This window comes from Pleurodeles waltl, chromosome 3_1 (genome assembly GCF_031143425.1).
Source record: "Pleurodeles waltl isolate 20211129_DDA chromosome 3_1, aPleWal1.hap1.20221129, whole genome shotgun sequence".
Classification (NCBI taxonomy): domain Eukaryota; kingdom Metazoa; phylum Chordata; class Amphibia; order Caudata; family Salamandridae; genus Pleurodeles; species Pleurodeles waltl.
The window spans coordinates 1,902,071,955-1,902,095,550 of record NC_090440.1 but is presented as its reverse complement, the minus strand read 5'-3'; the positions used below and the strand labels follow the sequence as shown (position 1 = coordinate 1,902,095,550).

The following is a 23,596-nucleotide window of genomic DNA, read 5'->3' as shown; positions in this document are numbered from 1 at the left end:
TGGTCTCTTTATAGAGACCTGGCCACCAATAAAGGGCCTGCAAGATCAAAATTGTAGCCACCACACCAGCATGGGCAGATGCCACCCCCTCATTCGCTGCTTTAATTAATTGTGATCTTATATCTCTATTGGGAATGTCTCGTACCCCTAGGCCTTGTATCTTAACCTCAGCGTTCAGCATACTTCCCATTCGGTAGGAATATTTGTCAGGAAATGCTTTAGGATAGGGCGTACCATCAGCCATAGCTGTCACGGCAGCCCATATGTCTGCGTCCGGTTTTGAACTCAAATGAGTCACTGCAGCTACAGCAGGCACAGCCACTGCTGACTTTGTGGCTTCATCAGCCAATGTATTTCCAGCAACGTGTATCCCAACGCAGTGGTGTCCAAGTGTATGTACAACATGGACATTTGGTAGCGCCTCTTTCAGATCTGCTACTTTCCCCCACAGGAGTCTGTGTTTGATGGTTTTGCCTTTGGAATCTCTGAACCCATTCTGGCGCCAATAATGCAGGTATTCATTAAAGGACTGGACACAATAATATGAATCACAAACAGTCAGCGTAGGCTGTGCAGGATCCGTGTGCTCCAGTGCCATCAGCAGAGCCTTTAGTTCTGACAACTGTGCTGTGTAATCCCCTAGGGTTTGCGTAAAGGTTTGTAGAGGACAAAATGTATCACTCTCCATGTAACCACTTACTGCTGCGCAAGCAGCAGGATATTGGTGTTTTGTGCCAATTGCAGGTTGTGCTGAGCCATCGGTGTACATGACTCTATGATATTGTTCAATAGGCAATGTATTTGCTGGAACTGGGTGTAGGAGGCTGGCCTGGCTTGTAGTGAGTACCAAGGGGTACTTACACCTTGCACCAGGTCCAGGTATCCCTTATTAGTGTAGAGGGGTGTCTAGCAGCTTAGGCTGATAGAAAAGGTAGCTTAGCAGAGCAGCTTAGGCTGAACTAGGAGACGAGTGAAGCTCCTACAGTACCACTAGTGTCAGATGCACAATATCATAAGAAAACACAATACACAGATATACTAAAAATAAAGGTAGTTTATTTTTATGACAATATGCCAAAGTATCTCAGTGAGTACCCTCAGTATGAGGATAGCAAATATACACAAGATAAATGTACACAATACCAAAATATGCAGTAATAGCAATAGAAAACAGTGCAAGCAATGTATAGTCACAATAGAATGCAATGGGAGCACATAGGGATAGGGGCAACACAAACCATATACTCTAGAAGTGGAATGCGAACCACGAATGGACCCCAAACCTATGTGGGCTCGTAGAGGGTCGCTGGGACTGTAAGAAAACAGTGAGGGTTAGAAAAATAGCCCACCCCAAGACCCTGAAAAGTGGGTGCAAAGTGCACCTAAGTTCCCCAAAGAGCACAGAAGTCGTGATAGGGGAATTCTGCAAGAAAGACCAACACCAGCAATGCAACAACGATGGATTTCCAGACGAGAGTACCTGTGGAACAAGGGGACCAAGTCCAAAAGTCACGATCAAGTCGAGAGTGGGCAGATGCCCAGGAAATGCCAGCTGTGGGTGCAAAGAAGCTGCCCCGGATGGTAGAAGCTGTGGATTCTGCAAGAACGACCAGGGCTAGAAACTTCCCCTTTGGAGGATGGATGTCCCACGTTGTGAAGAGTCGTGCAGAGGTGTTTTCGTGCAGAAAGACTGCAAAAAAGCCTTGTTAGCTGCAAGGGTCACGGTTAGGGTTTTTGGATGCTGCTGTGGCCTAGGAGGGACCAGGATGTCGCCAATTGTGTGAGGGGACAGAGGGGGCGTCCAGCAAGGCAAGGAGCCCACTCAGAAGCAAGCAGCACCCGCAGAAGTGCCGGAACAGGCACTACAAAGTGGAGTGAACCAGAGCTCACCCAAAGTCACAAAGGAAGGTCCCACGACGCCGGAGGACAATTCAGGAGGTCGTGCACTGCAGGTTAGAGTGCCGGGGACCCAGGCTTGGCTGTGCACAAAGGAAATCCTGGAAGAGTGCACAGGAGCCGGAGCAGCTGCAAAACACGCGGTTCCCAGCAATGCAGTCTAGCGTGGGGAGGCAAGGACTTACCTCCACCAAACTTGGACTGAAGAGTCACTGGACCGTGGGAGTCACTTGGACAGAGTTGCTGAGTTCAAGGGACCTCGCTCGTCATGCTGAGAGGAGACCCAGAGGACCGGTGAAGCAGTTCTTTGGTGCCTGCGGTTGCAGGGGGAAGATTCCGTCGACCCACAGGAGATTTCTTCAGAGCTTCTAGTGCAGAGAGGAGGCAGACTACCCCCACAGCATGCACCACCAGGAAAACAGTCGAGAAGGCGGCAGGATCAGCGTTACAAGGTCGCAGTAGTCGTCTTTGCTACTTTGTTGCAGTTTTGCAGGCTTCCAGCGTGGTCAGCAGTCGATTCCTTGGCAGAAGGTGAAGAGAGAGATGCAGAGGAACTCTGATGAGCTCTTGCATTCGTTATCTAAGGAATTCCCCAAAGCAGAGACCCTAAATAGCCAGAAAAAGAGGTTTGGCTACTTAGGAGCGAGGATAGGCTAGCAACACCTGAAGGAGCCTATCAGAAGGAGTCTCTGACGTCACCTGCTGGCACTGGCCACTCAGAGCAGTCCAGTGTGGCAGCAGCACCTCTGTTTCCAAGATGGCAGAGGTCTGGAGCACACTGGAGGAGCTCTGGGCACCTCCCAGGGGAGGTGCAGGTCAGGGGAGTGGTCACTCCCCTTTCCTTTGTCCAGTTTTGCGCCAGAGCAGGGCTGAGGGATCCCTGTACCGGTGCAGACTGGCTTATGCAGAGATGGGCACCATCTGTGCCCATCAAAGCATTTCCAGAGGCTGGGGGAGGCTACTCCTCCCCAGCCCTGACTCCTTTTTCCAAAGGGAGAGGGTGTAACACCCTCTCTCTGAGGAAGTCCTTTGTTCTGCCTTCCTGGGCCAGGCCTGGCTGGACCCCAGGAGGGCAGAAACCTGTCTGAGGGGTTGGCAGCAGCAGCAGCTGCCGTGAAACCCCGGGAAAGGTAGTTTGGCAGTACCCGGGTCTGAGCTAGAGACTCGGGGGATCATGGAATTATCTCCCCAATGCCAGAATGGCATGTAATGGTGTCCCCGCACTCACAAAGTCCGGGGAATTTGCCCTGAACAATGTGGGAGCACCTTGGCTAGTGCCAGGGTGCCCACACACTAAGTAACTTAGCACCCAACCTTTACCAGGTAAAGGTTAGACATATAGGTGACTTATAAGTTACTTAAGTGCAGTGGTAAATGGCTGTGAAATAACGTGGACGTTATTTCACTCAGGCTGCAAAGGCAGGCCTGTGTAAGAATTGTCAGATCTCCCTATGGGTGGCACAAGAAATGCTGCAGCCCATAGGGATCTCCTGGAACCCCAATACCCTGGGTACCTCAGTACCATATACTAGGGAATTATAAGGGTGTTCCAGTATGCCAATGTAAATTGGTGAAATTAGTCACTAGCCTGTTAGTGACAATTTGGAAAGAAACGAGAGAGCATAACCACTGAGGTTCTGGATAGCAGAGCCTCAATGAGACAGTTAGTCATAACACAGGTAACACATACAGGGCACACTTATGAGCACTGGGGCCCTGGCTGGCAGGGTCCCAGTGACACATACAACTAAAACAACATATATACAGTGAAATATGGGGGTAACATGCCAGGCAAGATGGAACTTTCCTACACAACCCCCCGCCCCCAAACGAAGGACAATAAGACTAGCCATGACCTGATGAGTCTTCATTGTCTAAGTGGAAATATCTGGAGAGTCCATCTGCATTGGAGTGGGTACTCCCAGGTCTATGTTCCACTGTATAGTCCATTCCCTGTAGGGATATGGACCACCTCAACAATTTAGGATTTTCACCTTTCATTTGTTTTAGCCAAAGTAGAGGTTTGTGGTCTGTCTGAACAATGAAGTGAGTGCCAAACAGGTATGGCCTCAACTTCTTCAGTGCCCAGACCACAGCAAAGGCCTCCCTCTCTATGGCAGACCAACGCTTTTCTCTAGGGGTCAACCTCCTGCTGATAAAAGCAACAGGTTGATCCTGGCCCTCAGAATTAAGTTGTGATAAGACTGCCCCTACCCCTAATTCAGATGCATCAGTTTGGACAATGAATTGTTTGGAGTAACAGGGGCTTTTCAGGACAGGTGCAGAGCACATGGCCTGTTTCAGCTCCTCAAAAGCTTTCTGACAGCTAGCTGTCCATAATACCTTTTTAGGCATTTTCTTAGATGTAAGGTCATTAAGAGGGGCTGCAATGGAGCTATAGTTCTTTATGAAACTCCTGTAATACCCAGTGAGGCCTAAGAAGGCTCTCACCTGGGTCTGAGTTGTAGGGGGAACCCAATCTATAATAGTTTGGATTTTCCCCTGAAGTGGTGCAATCTGTTCTCCACCTACCAGATGTCCCAGATAAACCACTTTGCCCTGCCCTATCTGGCACTTTGAAGCCTTGATAGTGAGGCCTGCCTTTTGCAGGGCCTCCAAAACTTTCCACAGGTGGACCAGGTGATCATCCCAGGTGGAGCTAAAGACAGCTATATCATCTAGATATGCTGCACTAAAAGCCTCCAACCCTTGCAGGACTGTATTCACCAACCTTTGAAAAGTGGCAGGTGCATTTTTCAACCCAAAAGGCATTACTGTGAATTGGTAGTGCCCTCCAATGGTTGAAAATGCAGTTTTTGCTTTTGCATCCTCTGATAACTTGATCTGCCAATACCCTGCAGTCAAATCAAAGGTGCTTAGATTCTTGGCAGATGCCAGTGTATCTATTAGCTCATCTGCCCTGGGTATAGGGTGAGCATCAGTTTTGGTTACCTGGTTGAGACCTCTATAATCTACACAAAACTGCATTTCCTTCTTTCCATCTTTGGAATGAGGTTTTGGTACAAGTACCCCAGGAGAGGCCCATGGACTTTCAGAGTGCTCAACCACTCCCAGGTCAAGCATTTTCTGAACCTCTTGTTTTATGCAGTCCCTGACATGGTCAGGCTGCCTATAGATCTTACGTTTGACAGGCAAGCTGTCTCCAGTATCTATAGTGTGCTCACACCAAGAGGTGGTGCCTGGCACAGTAAAAAAAGAGTTCAGAAAACTGACCCAGGAGATTTATGCAGTGGTCTTTCTGCTCAGCAGTAAGACAATCTGCTAAAACTACACCTTCCACTAGAGCATCTTGCTCTGTGGAAGAGAAGAGATCAGGGAGAGGGTCACTCTCTTCTTCCTGTCCTTCATCTGTTGCCATGAGCAGGGTGAGATCAGCCCTGTCATAGTAGGGTTTCAGGCGATTGACATGGAGCACCCTAAGGGGACTCCTGTCAGTGCCTAAGTCAACCAAGTAGGTGACTTCTCCCTTTTTCTCAACAATAATGTGGAGTCCACTCCATTTGTCTTGGAGTGCTCTTGGGGCCACAGGCTCCAAGACCCACACTTTCTGCCCTGGTTGGTACTGAACCAGCACAGCCTTCTGGTCATGCCATTGCTTTTGGAGCTCTTGGCTGGCCTGAAGGTTTTTACTGGCCTTTTTCATATACTCAGCCATTCTGGATCTTAGGCCAAGTACATAGGTGGTCATTCTGACCCTGGCGGTCTTTGACCGCCAGGGCGGAGGACCGCGGGAGCACCGCCGACAGGCCGGCGGTGCTCCAATGGGGATTCCGACCGCGGCGGTAAAGCCGCGGTCGGACCGGCACCACTGGCGGGGTCCCGCCAGTGTACCGCGGCCCCATTGAATCCTCCGCGGCGGCGCAGCTTGCTGCACCGCCGCGGGGATTCCGACCCCCCCTACCGCCATCCAGATCCCGGCGGTCGGACCGCCGAGATCCGGATGGCGGTAGGGGGGGTCGCGGGCCCCTGGGGGCCCCTGCAGTGCCCATGCCACTGGCATGGGCATTGCAGGGGCCCCCGTAAGAGGGCCCCTACATGTATTTCACTGTCTGCTGCGCAGACAGTGAAATACGCGACGGGTGCAACTGCACCCGTCGCACAGCTTCCACTCCGCCGGCTCGATTCCGAGCCGGCTTCATCGTGGAAGCCTCTTTCCCGCTGGGCTGGCTGGCGGTCTGAAGGAGACCGCCCGCCAGCCCAGCGGGAAAGTCAGAATTACCGCCGCGGTCTTTCGACCGCGGAACGGTAACCTGACGGCGGGACTTTGGCGGGCGGCCTCCGCCGCCCGCCAAGGTCAGAATGAGGGCCATAGTCCACTATGGTGGTCATTCTGACCCTGGCGGTCTTTGACCGCCAGGGCGGAGGACCGCGGGAGCACCGCCGACAGGCCGGCGGTGCTCCAATGGGGATTCCGACCGCGGCGGTAAAGCCGCGGTCGGACCGGCACCACTGGCGGGGTCCCGCCAGTGTACCGCGGCCCCATTGAATCCTCCGCGGCGGCGCAGCTTGCTGCACCGCCGCGGGGATTCCGACCCCCCCTACCGCCATCCAGATCCCGGCGGTCGGACCGCCGAGATCCGGATGGCGGTAGGGGGGGTCGCGGGGCCCCTGGGGGCCCCTGCAGTGCCCATGCCACTGGCATGGGCATTGCAGGGGCCCCCGTAAGAGGGCCCCTACATGTATTTCACTGTCTGCTGCGCAGACAGTGAAATACGCGACGGGTGCAACTGCACCCGTCGCACAGCTTCCACTCCGCCGGCTCGATTCCGAGCCGGCTTCATCGTGGAAGCCTCTTTCCCGCTGGGCTGGCTGGCGGTCTGAAGGAGACCGCCCGCCAGCCCAGCGGGAAAGTCAGAATTACCGCCGCGGTCTTTCGACCGCGGAACGGTAACCTGACGGCGGGTCTTTGGCGGGCGGCCTCCGCCGCCCGCCAAGGTCAGAATGAGGGCCTATGTCTTGCTTAGGAGCTTTTAAAGGTTGTTCCCAACCCTCCTTAACAAGTGTTAGAGGACCTCTTACAGGGTGTCCAAATAGGAGTTCAAAGGGGCTGAAGCCCACTCCTTTTTGGGGTACCTCCCTGTAAGCAAAAAGGAGGCAAGGTAACAGGACATCCCATCTCCTGCGGAGTTTTTCAGGGAGTCTCATTATTATTCCTTTGAGAGTTTTATTAAACCTCTCAACCAGTCCATTTGTTTGTGGATGATAGGGTGTGGTGAACTTGTATCTAACACCACATTCCTTCCACATGGCCTTTAAGTAAGCAGACATGAAATTGCTTCCCCTGTCTGATACCACCTCTTTTGGGAAGCCCACCCTGGAAAAGATTCCCAGGAGGGCCTTTGCCACTGCAGGAGCTGTAGTGGTCCTTAGAGGAATTGCTTCAGGATATCTGGTGGCATGGTCCACTACCACCAAAATAAACCTATTGCCTGAAGCAGTAGGAGGGTCAAGGGGGCCAACTATGTCAACCCCTACCCTTTCAAAGGGTACCCCAACCACAGGTAGTGGAATAAAGGGAGCCTTTGGAGTGCCACCTGTTTTGCCATTGGCTTGACAGGTTTCACAGGACTTACAAAATTCCTTTGTGTCCTCTGACATTCTAGGCCAATGAAACAAGGGGACAAGCCTGTCCCAAGTTTTCATTTGCCCTAAATGTCCAGCTAAGGGAATGTCGTGGGCTAGAGTTAGGAGGAACTCTCTGTATTGCTGAGGAATCACCAATCTCCTGGCAGCTCCAGGTTTAGGATCCCTTGCTTCAGTATACAAGAGGTTGTCCTCCCAGTAAACTCTGTGAGAGTCACTGACATCCCCATTTGCTTGTTTGACAGCTTGCTGTCTTAGACCCTCTAGTGTGGGACAGGTATGCTGTGCCACACTCAGCTCCTCCCTGGCAGGCCCCCCTCCACCCAAAAGCTCAGCAGTGCCTGCTTCCAGCTCCTCTGGTGAAGGTTCTGCACAGGGTGGAAATTCTTCTTCCTCAGAAGTTGAATCCACTGTAGAGGGAGGGATAGTAGGTAGTGTTTTACCTTTACTAACCCTAGCTTTAGGGAGCACTTGGTCCATTCTTTCAGGATCCAAGTCACCCTGTCCTTTTTGCCTTTTGGCCTGAGCCCTTGTCAAAGCAAAAATATGCCCAGGAATGCCCAGCATTGCTGCATGAGCCTCCAACTCCACTTCTGACCAAGTAGACAGTCTACAGGTAAATCTGAGGCAACCACAACTTTCTTTGGACCAGTAACCCCCCCCAGTTGAGATTTACAACAGCCATGGGGTGGCTAAGTGTGTTGTTATGAGCATCAGTCACTTGGTACTGGTGACCAAGTAGGTGTTGTTCAGGTTGGACCAGTTTCTCTATTACCATGGTAACACTGGCACCTGTGTCCCTGTAGGCCTGAACCTCAACACCATTTATTAGGGGCAGTTGCTTGTACTTATCCATATTAAGGGGACAAGCAACCAAGGTGGCCAAATCAATGGCACCTTCAGAGACTAGCACAGCCTCTGTGGTCTCCCTAACAAGACCAACCCCAACGAAATTACCAAAAGTGAGCCCAGCTACTCCCTTGGATTGGCTATTAGTAGGTTTGCTCCCACCACCACTGCTATTACTAGGGGCACTAGGTGTAGCAGCAGGGGTTGTAGTGGTAGGAGGCTTGGTGCTTTTCTTTGGACAACTGGGATCTGTTGTCCAATGGCCTTTTATTTTACATAAATAGCACCATGGTTTCTTTTCTTTGTTTTGATTTGAAGAGGATTTGGGCCCACCACCCCCACCAGAGTGTTTTTGTGGGCCTGATGAAGACTCATTTTTAGATTTGTCCCCACCCTTGTCAGAAGACTTACCATCCTTCTTCTTGCCATCCTTGTCACCCCCTGTATGACCTTTTCTGTTCACCCTTGTTCTGACCCATTTGTCTGCCTTCTTTCCCAATTCTTGGGGAGAGGTCAGATCTGAGTCTACCAGGTACTGGTGCAACAAATCAGACACACAATTATTAAGTATATGCTCTCTCAGGATTACGTTATACAGGCTGTCATAGTCAGAAACTTTACTGCCATGTAACCACCCCTCCAAGGCCTTCACTGAATGGTCAACAAAGTCTACCCAGTCTTGTGAAGACTCCTTTTTGGTTTCTCTGAACTTGATCCTGTACTGTTCAGTGGTTAAGCCATAACCATCTAGGAGTGCATTCTTAAGAACTGTAAAATTATTGGCATCACTTTCTTTAACAGTAAGGAGCCTATCCCTACCCTTTCCACTGAAAGATAGCCATAGGATAGCAGCCCACTGCCTTTGAGGGACCTCCTGTACAACACAGGCCCTCTCAGGTGCAGCAAACCACTTGTTAATGTCATCCCCCTCCTTGTAAGGGGGAACTATCTTGTGCAGATTCCTAGAATCATGCTCTTTTACAGGATGACTATTGGGAATACTGCTGCTGCCACCATGGGGTCCTAACCCCAAACTCTGTCTTTCTTTTTCTAAGTCTAAAGATTCCCTGTCTAGAGCCAGCTGTTGCTGTTTAAGCCTCAGCCTGGACTCTTCCACTCTCAATCTATTGAGTTCCCTTTCTAACATTCTGTCTTCAGGGAGGGTGGGTTGGGCATGCTTTGACACAGAAGAATGGTGTGAATGAACAGAGGGAGACCTGTCCCTAACAGATGGCACTCTAACACCCTGGCCTACAGAAGTCACACTCCTACTGTGATGAGAAGTCACATTAGTACCAGCTATGCTAGGTGGCCTGCTAAGGGGCAGGTTGGGAAGGTATCCTTCTAACCCTTTTCCTAGGGGTGCCCCAGAATCAGAGTGGGAACCATCAGCTAATTTTTCACCAGAAGTGCCAACTAAGGTCTTATCTTGTTCAATGAGCATATTAACTAACAGTTGTCTTGAGGGATTCTTCCCTACCCCTAAACCTCTATCTATGCAGAGACTCCTTGCTTCTTTCCAGCTAAGGTTGTCATAAGCTATGCTGGCCAGATCAAGAGTTTGGCCTGTACCAGACATGATAGACAAGAGTTTGAGGGACAGAAAAAGAAAAAAAAGTTTCAGAACTTTTTAAAGAACAGAGAAAAACTTTTAAAACTTTTTAAGAACTTTTTGAAAGTTTTAGAGGTACTTTTCAGCACTTAGAAAAAGAGTAAGAGAAGAAAAGCAAAACTTTTTGGTTAGGTGTACATACACTGAACTTGTTTTGTATATTTTTCTCTTATGAAAAGTACAATATGACAAAGTGGTAAGTAGTTGCAAGTACTTATCCCACCGCTGCACAACCAATGTAGGAGGCTGGCCTGGCTTGTAGTGAGTACCAAGGGGTACTTACACCTTACACCAGGTCCAGGTATCCCTTATTAGTGTAGAGGGGTGTCTAGCAGCTTAGGCTGATAGAAAAGGTAGCTTAGCAGAGCAGCTTAGGCTGAACTAGGAGACGAGTGAAGCTCCTACAGTACCACTAGTGTCACTAGTGTTATAAACGGGGCGTGTGGAACATGCTAGGTGGCGCTTGCTGACATACTCGTGGAGGATGCTCCGGTTGCGTGGGCCACGGTGCTCATTTTGCAGAAACTAGACCTCAAAGGAAGCACTTACAATTATAATCGTAGCAGGTGCCGCAGTTTGAAGCTCAGCTTCTGGAGGTGAACTGATGATGTACTGGAGCGTAATCTGTATCTGACTGTGACGCGCGGGTTCTATCTTCCTCTCCGGGAGACACAGAGTAGAAGGTTCTCCCTTCATAAAGCACCTGTAAGCTCCGCCCGCTGAGCCACGCCCCGTCCACCCTCGAAGTAGGTAAAGGAATTCCCGCCTCTTACCAGGATGATGGACAGCTTTCCAAAACGACCCCACTGCGTTTACCGCCGATTCACGTGGTGCGTTGTTGATGCGCAGAAGCACGAGGACATCTCCTCAAAGACGCACTAGTAACAATAACATTGCCAAAGGCACACAAGGTTGCTGGAGACGTTTACCCCATGGCCCATCACGTACCCCTAGTGTACAATATAAACGCAGCAGATGCCGCAGTTGAGGCTCACCTTTCTGGAGGGGCAGGCCACCCTGACTCTTGGGCTTGGCAAAGATGGGGCGGGGCTGTGCGCTCAGAGATCCCATGGCAGAGGGGATCTGGAATCCTTCCTGGAGGTGGGCTGGTGATGTACTGGAGCGTAGTCTGTGTCTGACTGAGACGCGCGGGTTCTGTCTTCCTCTGCTGGAGACGCAGAGTGGAAGGTTCTCCCTTTATAAAGCACCTGTAAGCTCCGCCCGCTGAGCCACACCCCGTCCACCCTCGAAGTAGGTAAAGGAATTCCCGCCTTTTACCAGGATGGTGGATGGATGACTAGGTATTTTTTACCCATGATTCTAATTATGTATTGTATGTGCATATGTGTGTGTATTCATGTGTGTGTGTGTATAAATATATATATATATGTGTATGTATGTGTATATGTTGTTTCTGTGCCTGGCATGTTTGTGGATCATTGCATGGCTCCTACTCATCACTCTTATGTCATGTCTCTATCAAACTATCCTCCATTCTCACTCGGACTCATCCCAAATCCCCTCGACCACTTTCATCTCCTAAATATCTCTGCCTAAGCTCTTCCCTCCACCTCCACATCTAACTCACCAAACCTCACTCTACCTCTGTGACCTCCCACACAACCCTACTAAATTCTCCTGCATTCATCTCACCCTGCTACTATGCTCTCCCTAACCCTTCCACATCCTCTTTCCCCTCCGCTCCCCTTTTATTCATCTCAAGCCTTTGGATTGAGTAAATGAAGGATAAACTCCCAATTAACACTTCTGGATTTCTTTCCTCCTCCACCCCTCCATTACTCCAGTCAATCTAACTAACAAACTCTCATATCCGCAACTCAAATTAACTCATAATAATACTAAAACTGTACTCCTTATTAAATTATACTAATCCATCACTAATTCTTGTTGGGTACCGGAGTAGCGTGCTACTCATCGAAAAGTGCTTCGACGCCTCGTCAGGGGTAGTAAGCGCTATATAAATACGATTACAATTACAATATGCACAATATCATAAGAAAACACAATACACAGATATACTAAAAATAAAGGTAGTTTATTTTTATGACAATATGCCAAAGTATCTCAGTGAGTACCCTCAGAATGAGGATAGCAAATATACACATATGTACACAATACCAAAATATGCAGTAATAGCAATAGAAAACAGTGCAAGCTATGTATAGTCACAATAGAATGCAATGGGAGCACATAGGGATCGGGGCAACACAAACCATATACTCTAGAAGTGGAATGCAAACCACGAATGGACCCCAAACCTATGTGGGCTCGTAGAGGGTCGCTGGGACTGTAAGAAAACAGTGAGGGTTAGAAAAATAGCCCACCCCAAGACCCTGAAAAGTGGGTGCAAAGTGCACCTAAGTTCCCCAAAGAGCACAGAAGTCGTGATAGGGGAATTCTGCAAGAAAGACCAACACCAGCAATGCAACAATGATGGATTTCCAGACGAGAGTACCTGTGGAATAAGGGGACCAAGTCCAAAAGTCACGATCAAGTCGAGAGTGGGCAGATGCCCAGGAAATGCCATCTGTGGGTGCAAAGAAGCTGCCACCGGATGGTAGAAGCTGTGGATTCTGCAAGAACGACCAGGGCTAGAAACTTCCCCTTTGGAGGATGGATGTCCCACGTTGTGAAGAGTCGTGCAGAGGTGTTTTCGTGCAGAAAGACCGCAAAAAAGCCTTGCTAGCTGCAAGGGTCGCGGTTAGGGTTTTTGGATGCTGCTGTGGCCCAGGAGGGACCAGGATGTCGCCAATTGTGTGAGGGGACAGAGGGGGCGTCCAGCAAGGCAAGGAGCCCACTCAGAAGCAAGCAGCACCCGCAGAAGTGCCGGAACAGGCACTACAAAGTGGAGTGAACCGGAGCTCACCCGAAGTCACAAAGGAAGGTCCCACGACGCCGGAGGACAACTCAGGAGGTCGTGCACTGCAGGTTAGAGTGCCGGGGACCCAGGCTTGGCTGTGCACAAAGGAAATCCTGGAAGAGTGCACAGGAGCTGGAGCAGCTGCAAAACATGCAGTTCCCAGCAATGCAGTCTAGCGTGGGGAGGCAAGGACTTACTTCCACCAAACTTGGACTGAAGAGTCACTGGACCGTGGGAGTCACTTGGACAGAGTTGCTGAGTTCAAGGGACCTCGCTCGTTGTGCTGAGAGGAGACCCAGAGGACCGGTGAAGCAGTTCTTTGGTGCCTGCGGTTGCAGGCGGAAGATTCCGTCGACCCACGGGCGATTTCTTCGGAGCTTCTAGTGCAGAGAGGAGGCAGACTACCCCCACAGCATGCACCACCAGGAAAACAGTTGAGAAGGCGGCAGGATCAGCGTTACAAGGTCGCAGTAGTCGTCTTTGCTACTTTGTTGCAGTTTTGCAGGCTTCCAGCGCGGTCAGCAGTCGATTCCTTGGCAGAAGGTGAAGAGAGAGATGCAGAGGAACTCTGATGAGCTCTTGCATTCGTTATCTAAGGAATTCCCCAAAGCAGAGACCCTAAATAGCCAGAAAAAGAGGTTTGGCTACTTAGGAGAGAGGATAGGCTAGCAACACCTGAAGGAGCCTATCAGAAGGAGTCTCTGACGTCACCTGCTGGCACTGGCCACTCAGAGCAGTCCAGTGTGCCAGCAGCACCTCTTTTTCCAAGATGGCAGAGGTCTGGAGCACACTGGAGTGGTCACTCCCCTTTCCTTTGTCCAGTTTCACGCCAGAGCAGGGCTGAGGGATCCTTGAACCGGTGCAGACTGGCTTATGCAGAGATGGGCACCATCTGTGCCCATCAAAGCATTTCCAGAGGCTGGGGGAGGCTACTCCTCCCCAGCCCTGACACCTTTTTCCAAAGGGAGAGGGTGTAACACCCTCTCTCTAAGGAAGTCCTTTGTTCTGCCTTCCTGGGCCAGGCCTGGCTGGACCCCAGGAGGGCAGAAACCTGTGTGAGGGGTTGGCAGCAGCTGCAGTGAAACCCCGGGAAAGGTAGTTTGGCAGTACCTGGGTCTGAGCTAGAGACTCGGGGGATCATGGAATTGTCTCCCCAATGCCAGAATGGCATTGGGGTGCCAATTCCATGATCTTAGACATGTTACATGGCCATGTTCGGATTTACCATTGTGACGCTACACATATGTCTTGACATATGTATAGTGCACACGTGTAATGGTGTCCCCGCACTCACAAAGTCCGGGGAATTTGCCCTGAACAATGTGGGAGCACCTTGGCTAGTGCCAGGGTGCCCATACACTAAGTAACTTAGCACCCAACCTTTACCAGGTAAAGGTTAGACATATAGGTGACTTATAAGTTACTTAAGTGCAATGGTAAATGGCTGTGAAATAACGTGGACGTTATTTCACTCAGGCTGCAAAGGCAGGCCTGTGTAAGAATTGTCAGATCTCCCTATGGGCGGCACAAGAAATGCTGCAGCCCATAGGGATCTCCTGGAACCCCAATACCCTGGGTACCTCAGTACCATATACTAGGGAATTATAAGGGTGTTCCAGTATGCCAATGTAAATTGGTGAAATTGATCACTAGCCTGTTAGTGACAATTTGGAAAGAAATGAGAGAGCATAACCACGGAGGTTCTGGATAGCAGAGCCTCAATGAGACAGTTAGTCATAACACAGGTAACACATACAGGGCACACTTATGAGCACTGGGGCCCTGGCTGGCAGGGTCCCAGTGACACATACAACTAAAACAACATATATACAGTGAAATATGGGGGTAACATGCCAGGCAAGATGGTACTTTCCTACACTGGGTATTCTATTTCATACTGTAAAAATTCGTGAGTTTGTAATTTTGGGTCAAAAATGTAGCCTACATCAGTGGCTGTCAAAGACGTAGCCCATTGTATCCAACGTGGATGTAATATTTTTGCGTTCGGAACGCTGGCTTTTGTAACATCCTCTATGGCTGGGATCGGAGAAACTACAATAATGCGTTTTCCTTTGGCAATAGGTCTTTCCTTAATGACAGCCATCTGTACAGCAGTGAGAATTTTCTCAGTGGGAGCAAAGCGCTGTTCTGCCGCTGAATATAAGTGTGATTTGTATGCAATCGGGACTGTCTCACCTTCATTAAATGTCACATAGGTGAAACCGATGGCACCAGCTATTACTCTGATAACCAAATGTGTTTTGTTGTCCCTTGTGTGTAAGTATTGTGCTGCAAGCATGTCTGTTTGCAAATCTCGAAGAATGCGTGTATGTTCAATTGTCCAGAATTTACTTGAAAAATCGGGACGTATCAGATCATATAAAGGTTTTATGCATGTAGCATAATCTGAAATTGTAAATTCAGCCAAAATTTAGGAAACCCAATAGAGATTGGAGTTTTTAAATTGTATTTGGTGGTTGTAACTGTGTGCATTTCTCTAAGAATTGTGGCGCTAGACTCTTTCCTTCACTTGATAGCTCATATCCCAAAACAGGACGCTGAGGAAGGCAATTTTTTTGGGGGGGGAATTGAATTTGTAGCCAAATTCAGCAATTCCTACAACAGTGCGGGCTACCTGTCTTAAATGTTGTAGTAGTTCATCATCCGTAAGATTGATATCAACTACATAGGACAATGCTTCAGGATCAATCTCGTGCAAAATTGCTGTCACATGAGCTGCGAACAGTCCTGGACTGTACTTATACCCCTGAGGTAAACAACAGAATTTTTTCTGGGAGACTAGTGCACTGAAACTTGTTAAGTCTCTACTCTCAGGCGCTATATTCTGGCTGAAAAAACCATTGGAAATGTCCAGTGTTGTTTTGTAATTTTTACGCACAATATTGTTCATTAGTGCTGTGCTATGTGAGTTTTGTATAGCATAAGTGCATGTATGACTGTTTAAGTGTCTGCAGTCTAAGACTATTCTATATGAATGGTTGGTTTAGCTACTGGGAATAATGGATTATTCATTGGGGAGACAAAGGGTTCAATTAAGCCCTGGTACTCTAATTGCGTGAGTATTTCTCTCACAGGTGCTTTTGCTTCGTGTTTTATAGAATACTGAGGTTGGGATTGAGGTTCATTTTTAATTAGAATTACATGGTAGTGGGATTCTTTATCCCATCCTACGTGATTTCGGTATAACGCAGGTGCTTGCCCAAAGCCCAATCAATGGCATAGGATTCAGTGAGGTCCTCTGGAACAAGGGTCGAGAAGGAAGGCTTAATAACGTCTTCTACATATGGGCAGGTGCGGACAAATTCAGGTGGCCAATCTTGTTTGGCCAACAAAATATCATATATGTTTACTACACAATCCCAAAAGATTGCGTCTATTATGCGCTCAATGTCTCCTTCTAACTGTAGCGTTACTTTATATGCCCTATCAGGCGTGGAGACACGTATGTCCGCAGTTTCTACTTGTATAAAGTCATCAGTTGCTTTCACCTCCAGATGCTCTAGAAGATTCTGGCGAACTATTGTGACCTCTGCTGTGCTGTCTAGCAGTGCTAGAGCCCACTTCTTGTTCTTCAAGAGGACCCTCTTCCTGAGTGGCATGTTGAACTGTGACTGCTGCCAATTTTTCCTTTTTGAATTGTGGTTTTTGTTGGGCAGGCTTCTCTTCCTTTTTAACAGAAACCTCAGAAGAGCGTTGTGATTTCTGTCTCGGTTTCACGTACTCTATCCGTCGCTCTGATCGCCCACCTCTCACATTTCGTATTTCCGATGAGTCCTGAAAGGAACGAGATTGGCATGTATCAGTATATTGATATTCATCAGGCGTTTTTATATTATCTCTATTTCTGAGATTATATCTGTTCTCCAGGGTCTCTATACGTGGGGATTCTTCCCTCTCTTTTTTAGGAGTTTGTTGTTTTTTACCCTAGCGTTTCTTATTGCCCTCAGGATCTTGCTTGGGAAAATCTTTCTTTGACTTGCCCTGAAATTGTGGTTTAGATGGCCTGGCCCCTAAAACTGTCTCGACCTATGCTAGAATAAGTTTCTGCGATTATTTTAGGCAGCTCGCGTTCCGGATCCTGTTGCGGAACGTCACGGAAGTGCAACCGCTTCCCCTTTAAGATTACTTAAAATGATTGAGAAAATTGTGGCGAAATTGCCCATCAATTGCATCCCTAATTCTAGGGCCGGGGCAGCCCCATTCTCATCTTGAATTTGTTTCAACAACTCCGGTAAATTGGCAAGTGTCGGTGTGCCGTGTGCGGTTGTATAGAGCGCGGCAAATACCGTGCCCCAGGTATTACAGTTATCTACTGTAGGGACATTCCAAAAAGGCAAGCACATTGTTAATATTCTAGGTTTATCCTGCGGTCCCATATGGGGAAGTACTACCTCCAGCGCATTCATCTTTTATGGTAACCAAAACAGAGTTTCCTCACGTTTGGCGGGTACTTTACCCATTATTGAATGTACAGTCGCAGGATTTATACCTGCCGTTGCTGCATGTGGATGTGCTGGAGCAGCACGTGCTGGGTTTGTATTTAATGTTTGCAATATGAATTGTACTCATCGTCTATATATCGCTGTTAATTCAGTATATAAACTACAAACCTCAGCCACCGCTAAATTTGCAACTTCAGGATGTGGTGTATAGGTGGCCAATAAGGGCCAGGTAGGACCATCATTACTTAGAGGACCTAACCTTACTGGTAATATTGTGTGGGATAGGGCGCCATCAAGCCAATTGTTATGTTCTTGATAAGATAAAGGTATTTCTAAATATGCGTATGCTCTGTATTGTCCAGGCACATTTGCAAGTGCATAATGATCAAATGTATTTGTGTTCCCATCAACTGCTGGAAATGTGACCCAAGAAAAAAAAAGTTCTGTTCTATAAGCTGCATGGGCATCCACCACGAATGTGACTGGACCCCCCCTGGGGCGTTAGGCCATTGTTAATAAATGTGTAGTTAGAGGTTGTCTCATATTAACTGCTATTTGTTCCTGCTGTGGATGCGCCATTATAGACAGACTATAAGTTCAGAGTAGGCACACCAAATGGGGTTTTCCTTTTAAAGTTCAAGCTTGAACAACCTCCAGCTGCAAATAGGATAGCCTAACTAGCTGGGGTGGAAAACCTCAGTACCACGGACGTCTCCGTATACGGTATTGAGGCATCATTATATATAATGAGACAGAGATACTCCGGAGGACCCAAAAATTAGGGCCTGACCAAACGTTGGTGGTGCCATGTCGTGAAGGCTCTCATTATTCTAATGAGACTACTGGATTTTGAGCGGCAGAATCGCCCGTGGTGTGGGAGACTAAGTCTAACACACTGCGGGTGACACCTGTCGCTCTAATCTGGGTTTTGCTCTGGCTAACTAGCAGTGCCTCATCCCCACCAAAGGATAGTGATGACTGGGCAGCCGAGCGCATGACAAACTTGGCTTCTCAGGGAAGTCCTGGTCACTCAGGTCTCATCCGGTTCTCTCACTTACAATTCAGTCTCATTTATGAATGACAAACAGAAGCAGTATGTGTTTTAATGATGAATTTAATAAAACGACTGCATCTTAGATAGCAAAGCATGAGCTGCAATAACCAGGATGACACAACATGACCGTATTAAAATTGTGACGAGAAGAGTGAAGCATAGAAACAATGCTATCATATTGTCACTTTTTTCGATGGACTAATCCCTACCTAGGCTAGGATAGAGCACAGCATGTTAAGCTCTAATTCTGCCCTTCAGGTTCCTCTGGGAAGACATCAACCCCCTTACCTGAGCAAAGGCCTGCGGTCTGCGTTAGCATCTATAGCGAAGCATTCGGCAATCAGCATACAGTCATGGTTCCCTGGCTGGAATCTCCCGCTAACGTGTAAGGGACAAGGAAGTGTTTTTCTAATAACACAGCTGATATTCTGAGAAAGTGTCCTTACGTAAGGATGTGTATTTTCTATAAATGTTGTAGACTAAACTTCTACCACGTTCACCGGCAATGTACCGTGCTGAAGCCTTGGAAGAAGCACAGAGTGATCAAGAATGTCTTGTTTGAGAACAGAGTCCTGGCCTATGCAAAAAAAGTTAGCTAGATGGAAATAAAACAAGACCGTAAAAATGGTTATTGTAACAATAATAAGACGAAGCTGAATAAAATATATCTAGGTTGAAGTGCATAGCGGCCTAGTGTGTTAAAATAACGTGCATGGAGCTAAAACTAAAATGGCTACACAGCAACCTCGTCCACCAACTCTGCCGGACACACACTCAACCCCATCTTCACTGCCAGCAACCACATCCCCATTAGCCACATCACAAACTCCAATGGACCTAACACCGCTGTATCCACTTTACCTTCAGCAAACCCCAACGACACCTCACTCAACTCCCCCCGCAGGAGCTGGAACAAGTTCACCAAGGACCCACTACTCACCAGCCTCAACAACTCACCCCCCCAGACAACCTCGACACTAACACAGTTGCCAAGGACCTCATAAACTTAGACTCCGCCAACACCTTAGCCCCCATCAACAAACCCTCCAACAGACGCACATCAATGAAAGCCAGTTGGTTCACCCCCGCCCTCAAGGAGTCCAAACAAAACTGCAGAAACCTCAAAAGAAAATGTCGCACTGACATAACCCCCCACCAACCACGAAGCCTTCAAAAAAGCCATAAACACACACCACCAACTCATCAGGACCACCAAGAGAAGTGCCTTCCAGGAACGCATCAACAACAACGCACAAAACAGCAAAGAACTCTTCGCAATCATCAGAGAACTGACCAACCCCAGAGCGAACTTCACGGGCATCCTCCCCTCACAAGAACTCTGCAACAACCTCTCCAACTACTTCCACCGCAAGATAGCAGACATCTACAACAGCTTCCTGACTCAGGACCATCCCACGCCCACCACCGTCATACCCACCACCAAAGCTCCTCCAAACCCCCACCACCTACTCTGCTGGGCCAACATCTCAGACGAGGAAACCCTCAACATCATGAACTCCATTCACTCCGGCTCTCCCTCCGATCCAAGCTCCCACGACATCTTCAACAAAGCAAGTAGCACAATCGCACCCAAACTCTGGCACATCATCAACCGCTCCTTCGAAACCGCCACCTTCCCAGAAATCTGGAAACACGTTGAAATCAAGCCCTCACTGAAGAAACCCACCTAAGACCCAGATGACCTAAAAAACTACCCGCCCATCTCTCTACTCCCCTTCCCACCTAAAGTCATTGCAAAGGCTGTCAACAGCAACTCACCAAACACATCGAACTTAACAACATCCTGGACCCCTCACAGTCAGGCCTCCGGAGCAACCACAGCACCTAGACCCCCCTCCCCGCCTCCACAGATGACATTCGCATCCTCCTAGACAGGGGTGAGACCGTGGCTATCATTCTCCTCAGCCAGTCCGCTGCCTTCAACACCATTTCCCACCGCACTCGCCGGACTCGTCTCCACGATGCCGGCATCCAAGACAAGGCACTAGAATGGATCACCTCCTTCCACTTCGCCAGGACCCAAAAAGTCTGACTGCCCCGTTCTACTCAGAGGCCACCAAGATCATCTGTGGCATCCCTCAAGGCTCCTTTCTGAGCCCCACTCTCTTCAACATCTATATGGCCCCCCTAGCCACCATCGCCAGACACCACGCACTCAACATTGCCTCATACGCCGATGACACTCAGCTAATCATCTCCCTCACCAACAACACCTATACAGCCAAATCCAACTTCCACAACGGAATGAGGGCAGTCGCCGTCTGGATGAAGGAGAGATGCCTCAAGCTAAATACCGAAAAAACAGAAGTCCTCGTCATCGACAACAACCCCTCAGCCTGGGACAACTCCTGGTGGCCCACTGCCCTCGGAAGCGCTCCGGCCCCCACCAACCACACCCGCAATGTCGGATTCATCCTGGACTCAGCACTCCGCCTGTTTCAACACCATGTGCATGCTCTGGAAGATCTTCAAATGGATCCCATCCGAATCCAAAAGAGCAGTCACCAGGCCTCATCAGCAGCCGTCTTGACTACAGCAACGCACGCTACGCCGGAACAACCACCAAGGTACGGAAAAGTCTACAACACATCCAGAACGCCTCTGCCTGTCTCATCAAGAACGCCCCTGCACACAGCCACACCTCCGCCCTACTGAGAGATCTGCACTGGCTCTCAATAGAAAAGAGAATTACATTCAAACTTTTCACGCATGCATACAAAGCCTTCTTCAACGTCGGACCAGAATACCTCAACCAGAGATTCCTCTTCTACAGGCAGCTCCACTCCGCCAACCTCACCCTCGCCGCCGTCCCATGTGTCCGGAACGCCACAGCCAGAGTAAGGTCCTTCTCCCACCACGCCACCAAGACCTGGAACTACCTTCCCATCCACCTCAGAAAAGACCTCAAAACTTGGCTCTTCACCTGATCCCCTCTGTTCTTCGATGACCACTTACTTATTGCCCCCCCTCAGCGCCTTGATACCCTAGCGAGTGACTAGCTGCGCTTTACAAGTCTACTGATTGATTGATTGGTTTGAATCTGAGTAAAGCTGACTCAGCCTTTCTTCACTTCAAGGTTCATAAAATGTTTTAATTTATGTGTAACTTTACAGCACAAAAGAACTTTGATCCTGTTTTACAGTGACTGATATTCCACCCGTCCAATGGCATAACAAACTTCCCCCCAACAGTACCTGGAAGGGGCTTCCCCTCCACAGCTCATCGCCTACCACTTTTGATGTGGGGGCTGCTGGGGCTTACGTTAAACCACTGTGCCTGCCGTATTTCAAGTGCCATTGGATATAATGAACTTGTAATATGGTGAGCAGGATATCTGTCACATTTATGATGGGGTACCCCATCCATGGAACTCTGAATCAGGCCCTTGGAGTCTGATTAGATCTTAGTAAACTATTTTTCCAGTGTTCTTTTTTGAAAACCCTTGAGTACTATCATGTTGATAAGTAATAACTCATATTTGAGTATTGTTGTATAGGCTACGTTTTTGTTCAATGCATGGTTATTTTTTAATTAATTATTATGACAATTTTTTTCCTACGTCACAGGTGCCGGAATCTTGGGAGCGGCCATTGCTGACGAAGCTTCTCCAGTGACTGTTCCAAATGCTGGAATTGTGAGGAAAGCTGGAAATATGAAATTAAAAGGACCTTATCCAAGTGAACATGAGTCAAGCACTTTTTAGTGGCTTCATCGGTCATCTTGAAAGGATGAAATTAAACAGTTTAAACAAATGCTGCTTGTGGCATGCAAAGGGGTTCATGTACTTACCAATACTTTGGGATCTGACTGAACGCTTCTATGTATGACAGAAGTACTTGTTCTATGATAGAGGTGTCACAGCAGGTTTTGACATGAAACTCCATTTTTATGTCCAAAAATAGGTTTCAAGTTTGAGTGAAGGTTCTTGTGTGCGATCCAAGCCTTTGATACAAAGCTTTAGTGTATACAGTGTGCGAAAGGCATCCTAAACGTGTGGCAGAAGATTGTAGACTGACAAAAAGTTTTGATGTGTGAAAAATACTTTTATTTGATATGCTTAAAGGTATTCTTGTATGTGTGACAGGAGGTTTAATGCCTGGCAGACACTTCCATGTGTTGCCGAATTACGCTGTTATCCAAAGGAACTCTAATATAGGTTGAGTAGCCCTTCTTTGACAGAACTCGTATGTGTGTCACAGAAGGGATTGAGTTTTGGCAGGAAACTTCGATGTGTTCCGTTTGTGGTGTGGTGCGCTTTGATTGTGATGTGCGAAACGCCTCTTCCTAAGAAAGTGGGACTGACTGCTGTGCTTGATGACAGAAAACTCTGATGTGTGGCAGGGCTATTCACAGCGGACAGAGCATGCTCAGCTGCCAATTAAACTCTGATCATATAAAGTATAAAAAGGCAATTCTTTTTTAGCTCTTTGGGGATTTGCCTTTATTTTCATGTTAACATGGGGGTCCCCATTGGGGTTCTCGCCTTCATTTGTTGTTTACTCAGAACTCAACTGACCTCCGCTATGCCATATCTGCGGATTTACATCAGTATTATTTATATTAAATATATTTGAACTATATTTCATCTGTGCATATGGGACCAGGATCGTTCTGTATTTAGCTAAAGTTGTATTTATGATAAAATTAAAATTAAAATGAAAGAAAAGCTGTTTATAAGTCATAAATAACAACAACAATGCTGACAGGTCAACCCTAAGAATGAGAACTTATTTTGGTAGCAATTCTGGCACCTGATTTGAATGTGATAACAAAATCGTAATAGGCTGTAGCTTAACAGTCTTCAATGTGTTCATGCTGGATCCAAGAGGCAATTCACAATTTATGTTTCAATCAAAAACCAATGAGTATTCCTTTCATATCTATAATTACTACACTGATTAAGAAAGATCAACCCCACCCAGAACTATGAATGCAAGCAATTCCAGGCCAATGGAAGGTTCACTTATAAGCATGCTAATGGTTGGATGTCACTGTACATGGTTAGCCTTGGTCTTGGCTACTCCTAGGTGTGTGACACCTTCCTGGTGTCAATGTTTCTTTGGACTGCTCAGAATCATCCCAAAAGATAGGTGCTAGCACAAGAGTCCTAGATTGCCAGAGGAGCAAAATCCGGGGTCTTAATGAGGACTGAAGAGAATTCGAGAGGAATCTTGGAGAGGATCCAGGGCGTGATTTGGAGATGATCCAGAGGAACA

At 48.1% G+C, this 23,596-nt stretch overlaps 1 protein-coding gene across 4 annotated transcripts in view; it reads left to right on the top strand.

The window, feature by feature from the left end:
• The window catches only part of CDK15 (cyclin dependent kinase 15), a 426,090-nt gene extending 403,044 nt beyond the window's left edge, over nucleotides 1–23,046 (top strand). For all 4 annotated transcript variants that reach the window (XM_069226054.1, XM_069226053.1, XM_069226052.1 and 1 more), the window contains one exon: nucleotides 21,947–23,046. The gene's annotated coding sequence lies outside the window, so the exon portion shown is untranslated. The remainder of the gene's footprint in view (nucleotides 1–21,946) is intronic.
• The last annotated feature ends 550 nt before the right edge of the window (nucleotides 23,047–23,596 follow it).